We start from the raw sequence: 15,397 nt of genomic DNA, 5'->3' as shown, positions 1-15,397 counted from the left end.
CACCTAGCATTATTGTGCTGAGAGCTCATTTGTTATGTTACTCCTGGCCTCCAGGCTGAACACTCACAGATAATTTTTAAAAAAGCATACACTTGGCCTGAACAACATATTGTTTCAGAATAAGGAGAAGGAAAAATCTGGTTTTAAACCTTGGCTTCCTTGCAGCCATACCCACCCATGGGAGAGGCTTCAGGAGTAAACCCCGAGGAAGAAATCTGGAGCTGGGGTCCCTAAGGCTGTTTGATGTTGTTTACAACTTCACTCTGGTAATCTCTGCGATGACACTGGTGCCAAGTCATATTGGTGCTTGCCCTTCCCTTGGACTACATCGGTGACGTGGAGAGGGGGCACCCGCTGCATGGGCAAAAGCCGGTTCTTCAAATCCTCCTGCCCAGGCTTGCGCCCTGAGGAGGACACAGTCCACCAGAGGTACAAACTCATGATTCCCTGGGATCGACGGCTGCCTACTACTCAAAATAAAATCCAGCACCGGGCACATTCCAGGCTACAGAAATATGTGCTAAGGAATGCACTGGAGCTTGAGCAGTCAACAGAGGGGCTTTGTGGTGAAGGGCTACAGACTAAGGTCTTGCTGCCAGTGGAGACTGAGGCACTGGGACCCATATCTCAGCTCTGCGAGTACTTGAGGGACAGATGACTAAAAATGCCACATGACTGATGTCGGTGACTTAGGGGACTGCAACCACTGGAGTCTGGCCAACAGACAAACAGACTGAGAAGCATCTGTGTGGGGGGGGGGGGGGTGGAAATAAAGGAATTATCGACTGTCAGGATCTAAACCATTCAGGGCCCTGATGCAGGTTTTCAACCTGAAACGCCAACATTCCCTTCCCTTCTCCGAAGCTGTGAGGCCCACTGCATTCCTCCAGCAGGTTGCTTGTTGAGTGGTATTGGTGCTTTGCAAATAGAATTCTTGCAGCACTACAATGGTATAGTCTTTACAGCAATATGAAGGCATAGATTGGATGACTCCACGGGTGTAAAGAAAGCGTTGTATTTCTTTCCCGAAACCACGCACCCAGCCATTGTCCAGACTGTGGACTGGGTGCATGGTTCGTGTCGTGTATTTAATATTTCAGTAACATTTGAGTAATCTTGTATTAAAATATATCGGTTGATTACACATTCTTGTTCATTTGTCATTCATTATGGGCAAAATACATACATACATGAATTGAATACGTCATCACGCTACCACGTGATAAGTACACGGCTCGCTTAAAGAACAAACTTAAGACTCACATCTCCTGGCCTTCTTGTTTTCCTTTGGATCAGTTTAATGCTTTGAAGCTGCGAGACGTAGCAGTTCGAAATACTGAATGCTAATATCAATGTGTTGGTAAGCCTGTGACTGGACCCAGGGACTGGAGAGCTTGGAGTCCTGTTCCTTTTGAACTCACTGATTTTACTGATAAAAAAATTATATTACAGTATAATATCTTTAAAAAATGTGAGATAATATTGTATTTGGTTTCTTATCCAATAGTCTGGAAAATCTGCTAGTCTAGCACCACAGAAGTCCCAGGAGTGCCAGATATCGTAGTTTAAGTGGTATTTTACAGCTGCAGCTATTTCAAAATCAATACTTCATTGAGAGCAAAAGCTCACATTCATATCATATCTTGTTGCAGTCTCTGTAGGCTCTCTTGTGTTGCTGCTTGCATAAGCAAATAATAGAGGTCAAACTATCAACGTTATATCCTTTTCTGAAGTAAGCTGAAACTTATCGAGTCATACCATTTGGTATACTGACCTTCAAAGCTATTCACTCACTTTCATGTATGTCACTTAAATGTGCTTTGGATGCAACAAAGTGCTTCACCATTAATGACCAGTTAAGGTAAGCAAATGCGGTGATCAATAATCACAAGTGGGATCCCACAGTTTGGACATAAAAATCGCACCTTCTTTTTGGTGCTGATCAAAGGAAATACATTGAGCTAGAACACTGGGGACACCCTGCTCTCTTCTGAATAGCAATATTGTTAGCTTTGTTCCCAGCAGAACAGAAAGTGGAATCTTCATAATGTAAACACGAGGAAATCTGCAGATGCTGGAAATTCAAGCAACACACACAAAATGCTGGTGGAACGCAGCAGGCCAGGCAGCATCTATAGGAAGAAGCACTGACGTTTCGGGCCGAGACCCTTCATCAGGACTAACTGAAAGGAAAGATAGTAAGAGATTTGAAAGTAGGAAGGGCAGGGGGAAATGCAAAATGATAGGAGAAGACCGGAGGCGGGGTGGGGAATGGTGAAGCTGAGAGCTGGAAAGGTGATTGGCAAAAGGGATACAGAGCTGGAGAAGGGAAAGGACCATGGGACGGGAGGCCTAGGGAGAAAGAAAGGGGGAGGGGAGCACCAGAGGGAGATGGAGAACAGGCAGAGTGATGGGCAGAGAGAGAGAGAAAAAAAAGGGGAGGGGGGTAAAAAACTAAATATTTCAGGGATGGGTAAGAAGGGGAGGAGGGGCATTAACAGAAGTTAGACAAGTCAATGTTCATGCCATCAGGTTGGAGGCTACCCAGCTGGTATATAAGGTGTTGTTCCTCCAACCTGAGTGCGGCTTCATCTTGACAGTAGAGGAGGCCATGGATAGACATATCAGAATGGGAATGGGACGTGGAATTAAAACGTGTATCTTCATGATGTATTATCTTTAACAAAATGATGTTCTTGGGCTTCTGCTTTGAAGTCCTCAAACAAATTCACACCCACCTTTCTCTGGTCAGCGGAGATATGATGAGCTGAAAAGGCATGTTGTACAGCTCTCTGATTTTGCCTGGATCCCTTCAGTCATAGTACTAATAGTTGTTAGCAAAGTCTCTAATGATATCCTATAGCATTCTGACAAAGTAATTCATTTGCCCTCATTCTTCCTGATCTTTGACTTGAATACTTCATTCTCCTCCATCGCCTTACAGGGTGTGATTGCACTCACCCAGTTCCATTCTTAGTTCTCCATTCGCAGCCAGGGAATCACTGATCCATCCATTTCTCCAGATACCAACTGCTATCATCCGGATCTTCACCTCCCCCAGCTCCCACCTTCCACCAACTCCCCAGTCATCATGGACTCACCCTCACTGCTGAGCAGGTGAGGAGTTCTCTGGGGAAACTCAGACACAGCAAAGCGTTGGGACTGGATGCTGTGAACCCCAAGGTCCTGAAGGAGCATGCTGAGCAGCTGTGTGGAGTTCTCCAGCGCATCTTCAATCTGAATCTCAGACTGGAAAGGGTCCCGACTGTGTGGAAAACATCATGTGTGGTCCCAGAATCCAAGAAGGGCCAACTGAAAGTCTTACATGACTACCATATAACCATATAACCATATAACAATCACAGCACGGAAACAGGCCATCTTGGCCCTCCTAGTCCGTGCCGAACCCTTAATCTCACCTAGTCCCACCTACCCGCACTCAGCCCATAACCCTCCACTCCTTTCCTGTCCATATACCTATCCAATTTTACCTTAAATGACACAACTGAACTGGCCTCTACTACTTCTACAGGAAGCTCATTCCACACAGCTATCACTCTTTGAGTAAAGAAATACCCCCTCCTGTTTCCCTTAAACTTCTGCCCCCTAACTCTCAAATCATTTCCTCTAGTTTGAATCTCCCCTACTCTCAATGGAAACAGCCTGTTCACGTCAACTCTATCTATCCCTCTCAAAATTTTAAATACCTCGATCAAATCCCCCCTCAACCTTCTACGCTCCAATGAATAGAGACCTAACTTGTTCAACCTTTCTCTGTAACTTAATTGCTGAAACCCAGGTAACATCCTAGTAAATCGTCTCTGCACTCTCTCTAATTTATTGATATCTTTCCTATAATTCGGTGACCAGAACTGCACACAATATTCCAAATTTGGCCTTACCAATGCCTTGTACAACTTTAGCATTACATCCCAACTTCTGTACTCAATGCTTTGATCCATCCAGTGTTCCTGACCTCAAACATCATGAAGACCCTGGAGAGGCTGGTCCTGGCTCACCTCCAACCCCTGGTTCGATCAGCCCTCAATTCCCTGCAGTTTGCCTACCAGGAGACATTAGAGTTGACGATGCTGTCATCTGCCTGCTGAACAGAGGCTACTCCCTTTTGGATAAGCGGGGCAGCACTGCGAGGATCATGATTTTTGATTTCAATACCATCCAGCCCTCATTGCTGGGGGAAAAGCTCTGTTCAATATGGGTTGACACTTCTATTGTGTCTTGGTAATGGACAACCTGAGTGGCAGACACAGTTTGTGCAGCTTCAGAGTTGTGTGTCACACATAGCTATAAGCAGCACTGGGCCCCACAGGGGACTGTATTGGCTCCCTTCCTGTTGACCCTGTATAGCTCAGACTTTAGATATAACACTGAGTCAAGTCATCTGCAGAAACTCTCTGATGACTCAGCAAAAGTTGAGTTATAAAGAGAGGACGGGAGGATGAATACTGGGCCCTGGTGGAGGACTTTGTCAAATGGTGCAAGCTGAATCATCTGCAGCTCAACATCAGTAAGACAAAGGAGATGGTGAATGACTTTAGGAAGATCAAGCTTGCATTGCTCCCTGTTGGATGTAGTGAGGACCTACAAGTACATGGGGGTGCACAGACTTGGATGACAGACTTGAGTGGAGCACCAACATAGAGGCTGTGCACAAGAAGGGCCAGAGTCGCCGCTACTTCCTGAGGAGACTGAGGTCCTTTGGAGTATGCAGGCCTCTCCTTCACATATTCACCATTCTGTTGTGGCCACCACGATCTTCTATGCGGTGGTGTGCTGGGACAATGGCATCAACACGGGTGATGGCAACAGGTTCAATAAACTGATTAGAAAGGCTGTCTCTGTTATAGGAGACAAACTAGACACACTGGAGACTGTGGTAGAACAAAGGACCCTCCAGAAAATCCTGGCAATTCTGGACAATGATTCTCACCCTTTGCATGACACCTTGGTTGAACAGAGGAGCATTTTCAGTAATAGATTAAGACAAGTGTGCTGCTCCAAAGAGCACAATATGAGATCATTCATACTGTAATGTATGGATCTATTTATTTTAGAACAATGACCTCCCCCCACTTAGCACTACGTATTGATCTGTTGTCCATGTATGCACTGTTGTCTATGACCGTGCATCATTCTCTCTCTCTCCCACAGCAATGTCAATACACCAGTTAAAGCAATCTCCCATGTGCGTGCTTTTATTTTATCAATATGCAGATGTGCACAGACACAACAAATTGCCGACAAGCATGAACCTGAATGTCAGCAAATATCACCAACTGCACCGACAGTTATGGGAAAAACAGCAAGAGTTAAATGGCACGAGAAGGCTGCCACAGGCGCTAACAAACACATGAGTACAATGCATAGTAACATTGAAAGACACACTGAATTTACAGCAAAAATAAAGTGGAGAGGGCTTCAGTTGGGAAAGTTGTGCTAATGAAGGCATATATTGAGAAGGTTGAACCGTATTATAACGTGAACTACGTGGAGGAGCAAAAGAAAGCCCCGATACTTCTTAGCTTAATGGGCCCAAGAATGTACAGTCTCTTATGCAACCTATTAACCCCTGAAAAACCAGCAAGCAAGACGGTCAATGAAATTGTTACAATTTTACCACATTACTTGAGCCCTAAACTGTTGGTAATAGCTGAGAGATTTAGATTTTACAAAAGGAACCAATCAAAAGATGAAAACGTTTCTGATACATTGCAGAACTGTGCAAACTTTCCCAGTACTGTGACTTTAGAGATGAGTTTTATGAATGTATTAAAAGCCAGGCTTTTATGTGGCATGCATAGTCAACGCACTCAAAAGAGGCTGTTATCTGAAAGAAACCTAACAGAATGGGCATTGACCATTGCAATATCGTTAGAGAGAGCAGCAAAGGATGTATCAGAACTACAGAAGAGTAGGTTAGAATGTGAAATGCACAAAATGTCCCTTTATGGTGCAAAAAGCCAAAGATGTTATTGATGTGGCAAATCCTCCCATGATGCAGATGACTGTTGGTTCAAGGAAAAAATCTGCAGAGAGTGTCACAGACAAGGTCACATAGAGGGAGTGTACAAGGCAGACAAAAAGCACAACTGAGTGAAAAGTCACAAACACAAAGCTAAACAAATGCATAAAGTTACTGAATGTAAAACAGATCCAGACAACATAGAGTCTGACAAAGATGAACTGTCATAACTAAAACTGCATAGTATAACTGAAGTAGATTACCAAATCTTTGGATCACAATAGATGTGTCTGGTGTAAAACTAAAACTGGAGCTGGATACAGGGTCATTTTTTCCCATAATTCCAGAGGCTGACTACAACAGACTATTTTCCAACTAGTTGGCATGTGGCCAAGTGGGTAAGGCGTTCGTCTAGTTATCTGAAGGTCGCTAGTTTGATCCTTGGCTGAGGCTGCGTATGTGTCCTTGAGCAAGGCAACCACACATTGCTCAGCGACAACATCAGTGCCAAACTGTATGAGTCCTAATGCCCTTCCCTTGGACAACATCGGTGCATGGAGAGGGGAGACTGCCAGTCTTCCATAAAAAAAAACCTTGCCCAGGCTTGCACCCTGGAAACTTTCCAAGGCACAAATCCATGGTCTACGGAGAATAACGGAGGCCTACACTACATTTTCCAAGGTACCTCAGAAGAAGTACCTTAGAGAAGACCTCAGCAGGTGAAAAGGTGTCTCCCAAAGGCAAGCTGAATGTAGATATGACATATGGAGGCAGAGCACAACAGTTAGATCTTTATGTGTTGAAAAAGTTGAGGGCCACCACTTTTCAAACGTGAAAGGTTGAGAAAAATCCAACTCGACTGGCACTCAGTCAAAGCTCTCAGTATGGCATCAAAAAGCCATGGCAGGCCAAATGGTAGTACTAACCAGAGACTGGCACAGCTGCTTAATGCTAATGAGAAGGTGTTTGAGAAGGAAATAGATAAATAGATTGAAAACGTGGCCAAAAGCTGTTTGGGATACCAAAAAGTTCAAAATGCACCCCCACAGGGACAGTTACACCCATGGGAATGGCTGTCATCACCATGGCAAAGAGTACATATTGACTTTGCTGCATGCTTCATCAACTCTATGTTTCCTTTTGCTGCGGATGCACATTCAAAGCGGCCGGAGGTTATACCAGTGAAGTCAACCACCTCAGCAAAGATTGTCTCCACTCTGAGGACTATCTTTGCCAGAAATGGCTTACCAGAAGAAATAGTGAGTGACAACAGTTCACAATACACGTCGGAAGAATTCCAACTGTGCATGAAGAAAAATAGCACGTGACATTCCAAGTCAGCTCCTCACCACCCAGCAACGAATGGTTAGCTGAAAGATTTATCCAAACCCTCAAGAAGTCCATTAAAGCAATGGACAAGGAGGACATTTCTCTACAGCACAAGGTGGACAACTTCCTTCCTGTGTATCAGAGCCCTCTTCATGCAACGACAAATCAAACACCAGCAATGCTGCTCATGAGCATGAATCTGAGATCTCACATAGACCTCCTGAAACCAGATCTATGGAGGGAAGTGCAGAATAAACGGTTCAGCCAGTTGCCAAGTGAAGTGACAAGGAACTTTGAGATTAGACAGGAAGTCCTAGCACAAGATTACTAACAAGACAGGTGGACCCAGGAGGATAGCTACAAGAACTGGACAACTGATGTACCCAGTGGATGTTGGAGATCAGACATGAAGATATCATGCGGACCAGATACTGGATACTCAACCCAAAAACATACCTTGGTTGATTGCATCCAATGTGATGGACTCATTACAGTCTCTGAACTTACCTCTCAGCGATGATCATGTCGCTGGCACCGACATGACACCGGAAACCGAAAACGTTGTCTTAGATGAGATACCTACCAGACATGATGACACTCAGCAGGCCCAGAGGCACAACAAATACATTATCGTTGACAAAACACCTGCCAAACCTGACACCACTCCACAGGTCCAGAAGCGCCATCCTGAAAGAAACAGAGCGCCACCCAAAAGACAGCCTTCAGAACTGCGAAGTTATGGGTTGTTATTGCAAGAGCATGCTTATTGGGAATATGGGTCTATGAAAGGGAAATTGAATGTTTTGTACATGTACAGTTTTATGTTGCACTAATCTGAAGGGGGAGGAAGTGTAATGAATGGATCTATTTCTTTAGGAGCAATGACCCCCCCCCCCCCCCACACCCCAGATTTCCTTTGATCTGTTGTCTACACATGCACATTGTTCTCCCTCTCGCTGCAATGTGAATACACAGGTTAAAGCCATCTCCAGCATCCTTGCTTTAACTTAATTGATATGTAGTTGTGCGCAGACACAACACTTATCCTTGGCCATGAGTCAACCAATAGCCAGGGAATTGATGACCCCTTCCAGTTAGACTATTATTAACCTCTGTTTACCAGAGCTTTGTTTAGCTCTCTTTACCACATCCTGCCTTCACAGATACCCTGTGCAACACTGTGCATTACTAACATCACTTCTTCAGTGAAGGATGTGAAGGTGCACCCATTAATGTATAATATTACAGTAATTACAGTCATTCTTGCACTACCTTCTTATTAGTGTCAACATGGAAATCTTGTACATATTGTAATCTTTGACTTGTAAATCTTGTACATTTTATTTTTAAGGGAACTTTAAAAGAAATTCTACTTCTCTTTTAATGTTTGTATACCTGTGCACTTGTAATGGTTCTGTGACACTGTAATTTCCTTGGAGATCCACCTAGAAAGGTCATCTCACTGTTATCTGTGGTGCCCTTTGTGCATCTGCTAGACACACCCTTATTTTCCAAAATATGTTGGTTTTCACCCCTCCACTCCCTAGATTATTGTTTTGCTTGCCCAGCTTACACTCATATCTCCTGTACCTAACAAGGTGGAGAATGAGTGTACGATTATGATCTTCTGTGGCTGTAGCCTTCCACTTCAAGGTTCATTGTGTTGTGCAATCAAAGATGCTCTTCTGTGCACCACTATTGTAACACGTGGTTATCTGAGTTACTGTCACCAGTCTGGCTTCTCTCATTAACAGGGTGGTTTTTGCCCACAGAAAAGTTTCTGAGACAGTCAAACCGTCCCATCTGGCACCAACAATCATTCCACGGTCAAAGTCACTTAGAACACATTTCTTCCCCATTCTGGTGTTTGGCCTGTACAACAACCAAACCTCTTGACCATATTTAAGAACTCCACTCTTTAAGAAGGTCAAAAGATTCAGTTGTTGTTCAGACCAAGTATCAGAATGGGAAAGAAATGTGATCTAAGTGACTGACTGTGGAATGGTTGTTGGTGCCAGGTGGGACCAGAAACTGCTGATCTCCTGGGACTTCCATGCACAACAGTCTCTAGAGTTTACAGACAAAGGTGTGAAGAACAAAAAAAAGCCAGTGACTGTCAGGGAGCAGGAGTGGGTGCCATTGCTATTACAAATGAAAAGGTGCTAGGCAAACTGAAAGGTCTTAAGGTAGATAAGTCACCTAGGCCAGATGGACTACATCCCAGAATCCTGAGAGAAGTTGCTGAAGAGATAATGGATCCATTGGTCATGATCTTTCAAGAGTTGCTTGATTCTGGCAAGGCCCTGGAGGACTGGAAGTTTACAAATGTCACTCCACAGTTTGAGAAGGGAGAAAGGCAAAAAAAAAGAGGAAAATATAGGCCGGTTGGTCTAACCTCAGTGGTTGGGAAAGTGTTGGAGTCTATTATTATGGATGAGGTTTCGAGGTATTTTGGAGATTAATGATAAAATAAGTCAAAGTCAGCATGGTTTCTGTAAAGGCCAGTCTTGCCTGACAAATCTGTTAGAGTTCTTTGAGGAAGTAACAAGCAGGGTGGACAAAGGAGAGGCAGTGGATGTCATTTGGATTTTCAGAAGGTGTTTGTTAGGAAGCCACACATAAGGCTGCTTACCAAGATAAAATGCTGTGGCATTACAGGAGAGATACTAGCATGGATAGAGGAATGGCTGACAGGCAGGAGGCAGTGAATGGGAATAAAGAGGACTTTTTCTGGTTGGCTGCTGGTGACTAGTGGTGTTTCTCAGGGGTCGGTATTGGGACCGCTGCTTTTTACATTGTTTGCCAATGATTTAGGTAATGGAATTGATGGCCTTGTGGCAAAGTTTGTGAAGATACGAAGGTAAGGGGAGGGATAGATAGTACTGACAAAGCAATATGATTGTAGCAGGACTTAAACAAATTGGAAGAATGGGCAAAAAAGTGGCAGATAGAATACAGCTTTGGGAAATGTATGATAATACATTTTGGTAAAAGCAACAATAGTGCTGGCTGTTATCTGAATGGGGGGAAGGTTCAAACATCAGAGGTGCAGAGGGACTTAGGAGTCTTTATGCCAGACTCTCAGAATGCTAATTTACAGGTTAAGTCTGTGGTAAAGAAGGCAAATCTAATGTTGGCATTTATTTCGAGGGAAATAGAATGTAAAAGCGAGGAGGTAATGCTGAGACTTTATAAGGCACTAGTCAGGTTGCACTTGGAGTATTGTCAACAGTTTTGGGCCCCATGTCTCAGAAAGGATGTGTTGTCATTAGAGAGAGTCCAGAGGAGGTTCACAAGGATAATTCTGGGAATGAAGGGGTTAACATATGAGGAGTGTTTGGGAGCTTTGCACTTGTACTCACTGGAATTTAGAGGAATGCGTGAGGATCTCACTGATGCCTACTGAATGTTGAAAGGACAGATGTGGATATGGAGAGTATGTTTCCTATGGTGGGGGCATCCAGAACTAGGGGTTACCCTTTAGAACAGAGGTAAGGAGGAATTTTTTTAGTCAGAGAGTAGTGAATCTGTGGAATGCTCTACCACAGACTGCAGTGGAGGCCAAGTCTGTGCGTATATTTAAGGAAGGAGTTGATCGTTTCCTGATTGGTCTGGGCATCACAGGAAATGGTGAGAAGGCAGGTGTATGGGGTTGAGTGGGATCTGGGATCAGCCATGATGGAATGGCAGAGCAGGCTTGATGGACCGAATGGCCTAATTGGGCTCCTGTGTCTTATGTTCTCAGGTTTTCATGCTTTTAAGCTTTGAGTTTCTGTGACATGATTGATCAGATATTTGCATAAACAAGCAGGAGTATGGATATACCTAATAAAATGACCATTGCACGTGTAACCCTTGATGCTGGAGAAGATTTCTGCTCTAAAGAGGAATGTTGTTATCTCCAAACCCACCAAACTCCATCAACTATATTTATTAGTTTTATCTCCCCATCTTAGCCGTAAGAGACTGCACTAGACTGCTTGTACCCTTATTAGTCTGTTTGATCTTCTGGCTACAAACGTCTGCCAACACATTTAATGCCACCCTGCAGAAACTCTCATCCATGATCTTGAAACTTCTAGTCTTGACTCTTCCAATGCATTTCTGGTGAGACTCCTTCATTCAGTGTCACATGTCACATCTGTTCAAATCCCCTCTGTTCTTATTACAGTTTAGTTTGCAGAAGACATGACTAACATATCAGTCAATAGATGACCAGATCACAAACAGATGCAGACCTGCACAGTGCTCTGGCCTGAAGTTATCCAAATAAACAAAATCCTGGCGTACATAGGGTCAAGAGTGATGCAACTCTGCTGTTAAATATTAATCAGATTTTAGAGGCACTTTTGAACATTGCACAATCTGATGATTTAGTATAACATTAAACAGGAATGACTAGCATATGTTAAACAACCAAGGACAAGCGGTCACATTCCAGCACAATAATGCACTGTTTAAACTTTCAAAATAATATATAGGAAAGTTTGGGTGGTCTAAGCCCAGAAAACCTAGCATTTTGGCTAAAGGTCCCTCCTTGTGCAGTCGAAAAATCAAACCTATACAAATTTTAAAAAATTGTTAATATTTGATTCCTGCAAGTCAAAGTTCTCAAATCTAATCCATTTCTCAATGACAGACAGTCCATCAGTCACACAGTTTCTTGGATTAGTGCAGTTTAATTGAACATTAATTGATTATCACTGCTATTACCCTGAGTGTAAGTAGTGATTCAACAACTCACATATTGGGCGGCAAAATATTCTGTAGAATCGGTTTTAGCATTTTGACTTAAAATTGTTTCTCTAATGGTCTGTCACACTAACCCAGGAAGCATCAATTTGTTCAGCAACACGTACAAAAGCTGGATGAACTCAGCAGGTCGGGCAGCATCCGTTGAAATGAGCAGTCAACAGATACTTCCCAACCTGCTGAGTTCATCCCGCTTTTGTACGTGTTGATTTGACCACAGCATCTGCAGTGTACTTTGTGTTTACAATTTGTTCGGCACTTCTACAACATTAGATGGCTATTGAGAAGTAATTATTTGACATCACATCATTGTGGAGTGGCAGAGCAGGAATGTTCTTCTGGTCTTCAGGGCCGCTGCTGGTCCCATCCCAGCCTCACCCCCACCTCTAATCCCACTAACACACAACGAACTCTCCTGCCACTTGCCTCCTTTGGTGTGATCACGAGGATTAGATTCTGATTTGGGTGCATTTCCTAGACCAATACATTGAGAACCTAAAACATAGAACATCATGGCACCGTAAGGCCCTTTGGCCCACAATGTTGTGTCGAAATTTTACCCTGTTCTAAGATCAATCCATGTGCGTATCTAAGACCCTTTTACATGCCTCTAATGTACCTGGGAAATTGGGATTGCTGGCAATCATTTATTGGGGTCTGCAGATGGTCTTTGAACTTCAAAATGATATATGCGTTACTTTTCTGGGGAGAATCACACAGGATGCCGCGTTGATGAGGGTACAGTGAACGTCAGCTGGCAGTGTGCGGAGCAGACAGATTATAAAGTCAATCAAGGCACAATACTGATTTGTCACCAGCCCTGCCACTTAGGAGAGCATAACTCTTCATAATTGCCTTCTGTTGACTTTCGTTGTATGCTAACATTTAACTGCAAGAAGGAACCCACTACAGTTGTATGTAAAAGAATCAGCAACCGCAGAGGAATTTTGTTATGATTCTACAAGTGTTGCAAGTTGCAAAAGTCTCCAGAGAGCAGTGTGGCAGCTGGTCACAGTCTTCCAGCTGCCTGCACAAACCACCTCCTCCTCAGCATACAGTGTGACTGGGGAATGATTGCAAACAAAGCAGGGCAAGTTTTAGGGCAATGGAGCAGAGGAGGGAGCAAGGGTCTTAGCAGGAAGATGTAATCCACCCAAAGGGAACTGGGCAACAGTTTTCTTACTTGAAACTTGTTAAGGAACAAGGCACAGGAGATCAATGGCTCATTCAGTTCATACTCACTAAAATCTGCCTCCTCCTGTAGATACACCTCAAGCAATACTAAATGCATTCTATGTCAACCTAAGTGGCAAAGAAAGTTGAGAGTCTTCTTTACAGGCCATTGCTGATCAACCTAAAATCTGTTGAGCACAACGCAAAAACATACGTTGCCGAATAATATTCCAAGCTAATTTTCTAAAATGACTGCATGCCACATCATAAACAAAAGGAACTTATTAACAGGGGATGCAGTGGGTTACAGACAAGCTGATGGAAAGTGTCCATTAGCAGGTAGGTGGTAGGATTATAGAAAACTGAGCACCACCGGGGATACTGATTAGTTGATCAGACATTTGGCTATGTATCACTGAACCTTGATCACTCTAGTGTTAACATTGAACTTCCTGCACCTCCTAATTCTAGTCCTTAGAAGATTGAGTCCTTGGGGTGACATTTGCATTCTCCTCATATTTCATCAAAGTAGCCTCCAACCTGATGGCATGAAAATTGATTTCTCCTTCTGATATTTTTTTCTCTTATTTTATTTTCCCCTCCCCTTTCCCTCTTCTTCTATTCCCTACTCTTACTTCTTTTCTTCAACTGCCTGTCACCTTCCTCCAGCACTCTCCTTCTTCCTCCCATGGTCCACTCTCCTCTCTTATCAGATTCCTTCTCCAGCCCTTTACCTTTCCCACACAACTGGCTTCACGATCACCTTCTAGCTTGTCCTCCTTTCTCTTCTACCCCCGCAGCTTTCTGTTCTGGTGCCTCCCCCACCTTCTTATCCAATCCTGACGAAGGCTCTTGATCTGAAATGTCGACTGTTTATTCACTTTCATAGATGCTGCCTGACCCACTGGGCTCCTACAGCACTTTGTGTGAGCTACATTAGTATGCTATCTGCGTCCCGACCAATGTAGTCAGATGACTGTGACTATTTTTAGTGTGAGACTTTTGCCCACCCTCTCAAGCATCTAAGGCAAATAAATAGAATAAAGGTATATTTCACCCTCCCTGAATGGATATAAAAATAACCAGAGCAATTTACCTTTGAAAAATAATATAGATTAGCATAATATTTATTATATAACTGTGAGTATTCAAATGTTTAAAAATTCTGTTGAAGCTTCAGCACTGTGCAGGAATCAAATGGATGATTTTTCAAAATTCAGAGTTCAAAGTAAATTTATTAACAAAATATGTATACTGCGTGTCACTATGTACTACTCGGAGATTCATTGTCTTACAGGATTTCACAGCAGAACGAAGAGTTACAACAGAATAATGAAAAACGACACACAAAGACTGACAAACAACCAATGTGCAAAAGAAGACAAACAGTGCAAATGCAAAAAAAACCCCCACATAATAACAAACAAACAAGCAAATAAATAAATAAATAATAACAACGACATGAGCTGAAGAGTTCTTGACAGTGATTGCATAGGTTGTGGAATCAGTTCAGTGTTCAGGTGAGTGAGGTTCAGGAGCTTGATGGTTGAAGGGTACTAACTCTTTCTGTGCCTGGTGGTGTGGGACCTAAGGCTCCTGCACCTTCTCCCCGACGGCAGCCGTTAGATGAGAGCTTGACCTGGATGGTGGGGGTCCTTGATGATGGATGTACTTTTTTGTAACAATGCTCCTTGTTCATGTGCTCAGTGGTGGGGAGGGCTTTTCCCGTGTTGGACTGGGCTGAATCCACCACTCTTTGTAGGATTTTCCATTCTTGGGCATTGGCGTTTCCATACCAGTTTGTGTACAACCAGTCAGGGTATTCTCCACCACACATCTACAGAAGTTTGGCAGCATTTTAGATGACATGCTGAATCTGGCAAACTTCTAAACAAGTAGAGGTGAAGCCCCACCTTCATTATAATGGCTCCTCCAAAATGATTAACACCAAGGTGTTTACAGTTACCAACCTTTCGATGCATCACAACATGCATTAAAATGGTGTACAGCAAGGAGAACCTCAGCAATTAATTTCAGAACAAAACAGAAAAAGGCTAAGGCATTTAATTGATTGGGCAACATTGGAAACAGATTTAATTACTTCACTTCAGGATTTGAGCATGGGTTTTATCAGTAGTTTTTGTTTCAGATTTCCAGCAT

The 15,397-nt window shown here is 43.3% G+C and overlaps 1 long non-coding RNA gene across 2 annotated transcripts in view; it reads left to right on the top strand.

Annotated features, from left to right (window-relative positions):
- LOC132391147 (uncharacterized) overlaps nt 1-14,690 on the top strand; it is a 70,156-nt gene extending 55,466 nt beyond the window's left edge. For both annotated transcript variants that reach the window (XR_009511097.1, XR_009511096.1), the window contains exon 4: nt 14,535-14,690. This is a non-coding gene — a long non-coding RNA (uncharacterized LOC132391147). The remainder of the gene's footprint in view (nt 1-14,534) is intronic.
- The last annotated feature ends 707 nt before the right edge of the window (nt 14,691-15,397 follow it).

This window comes from Hypanus sabinus, chromosome 3, assembly GCF_030144855.1.
Source record: "Hypanus sabinus isolate sHypSab1 chromosome 3, sHypSab1.hap1, whole genome shotgun sequence".
NCBI classification, from domain to species: domain Eukaryota; kingdom Metazoa; phylum Chordata; class Chondrichthyes; order Myliobatiformes; family Dasyatidae; genus Hypanus; species Hypanus sabinus.
Note: the sequence above shows the minus strand (reverse complement) of the source record. Positions and strands in the feature narration are given on the sequence as shown.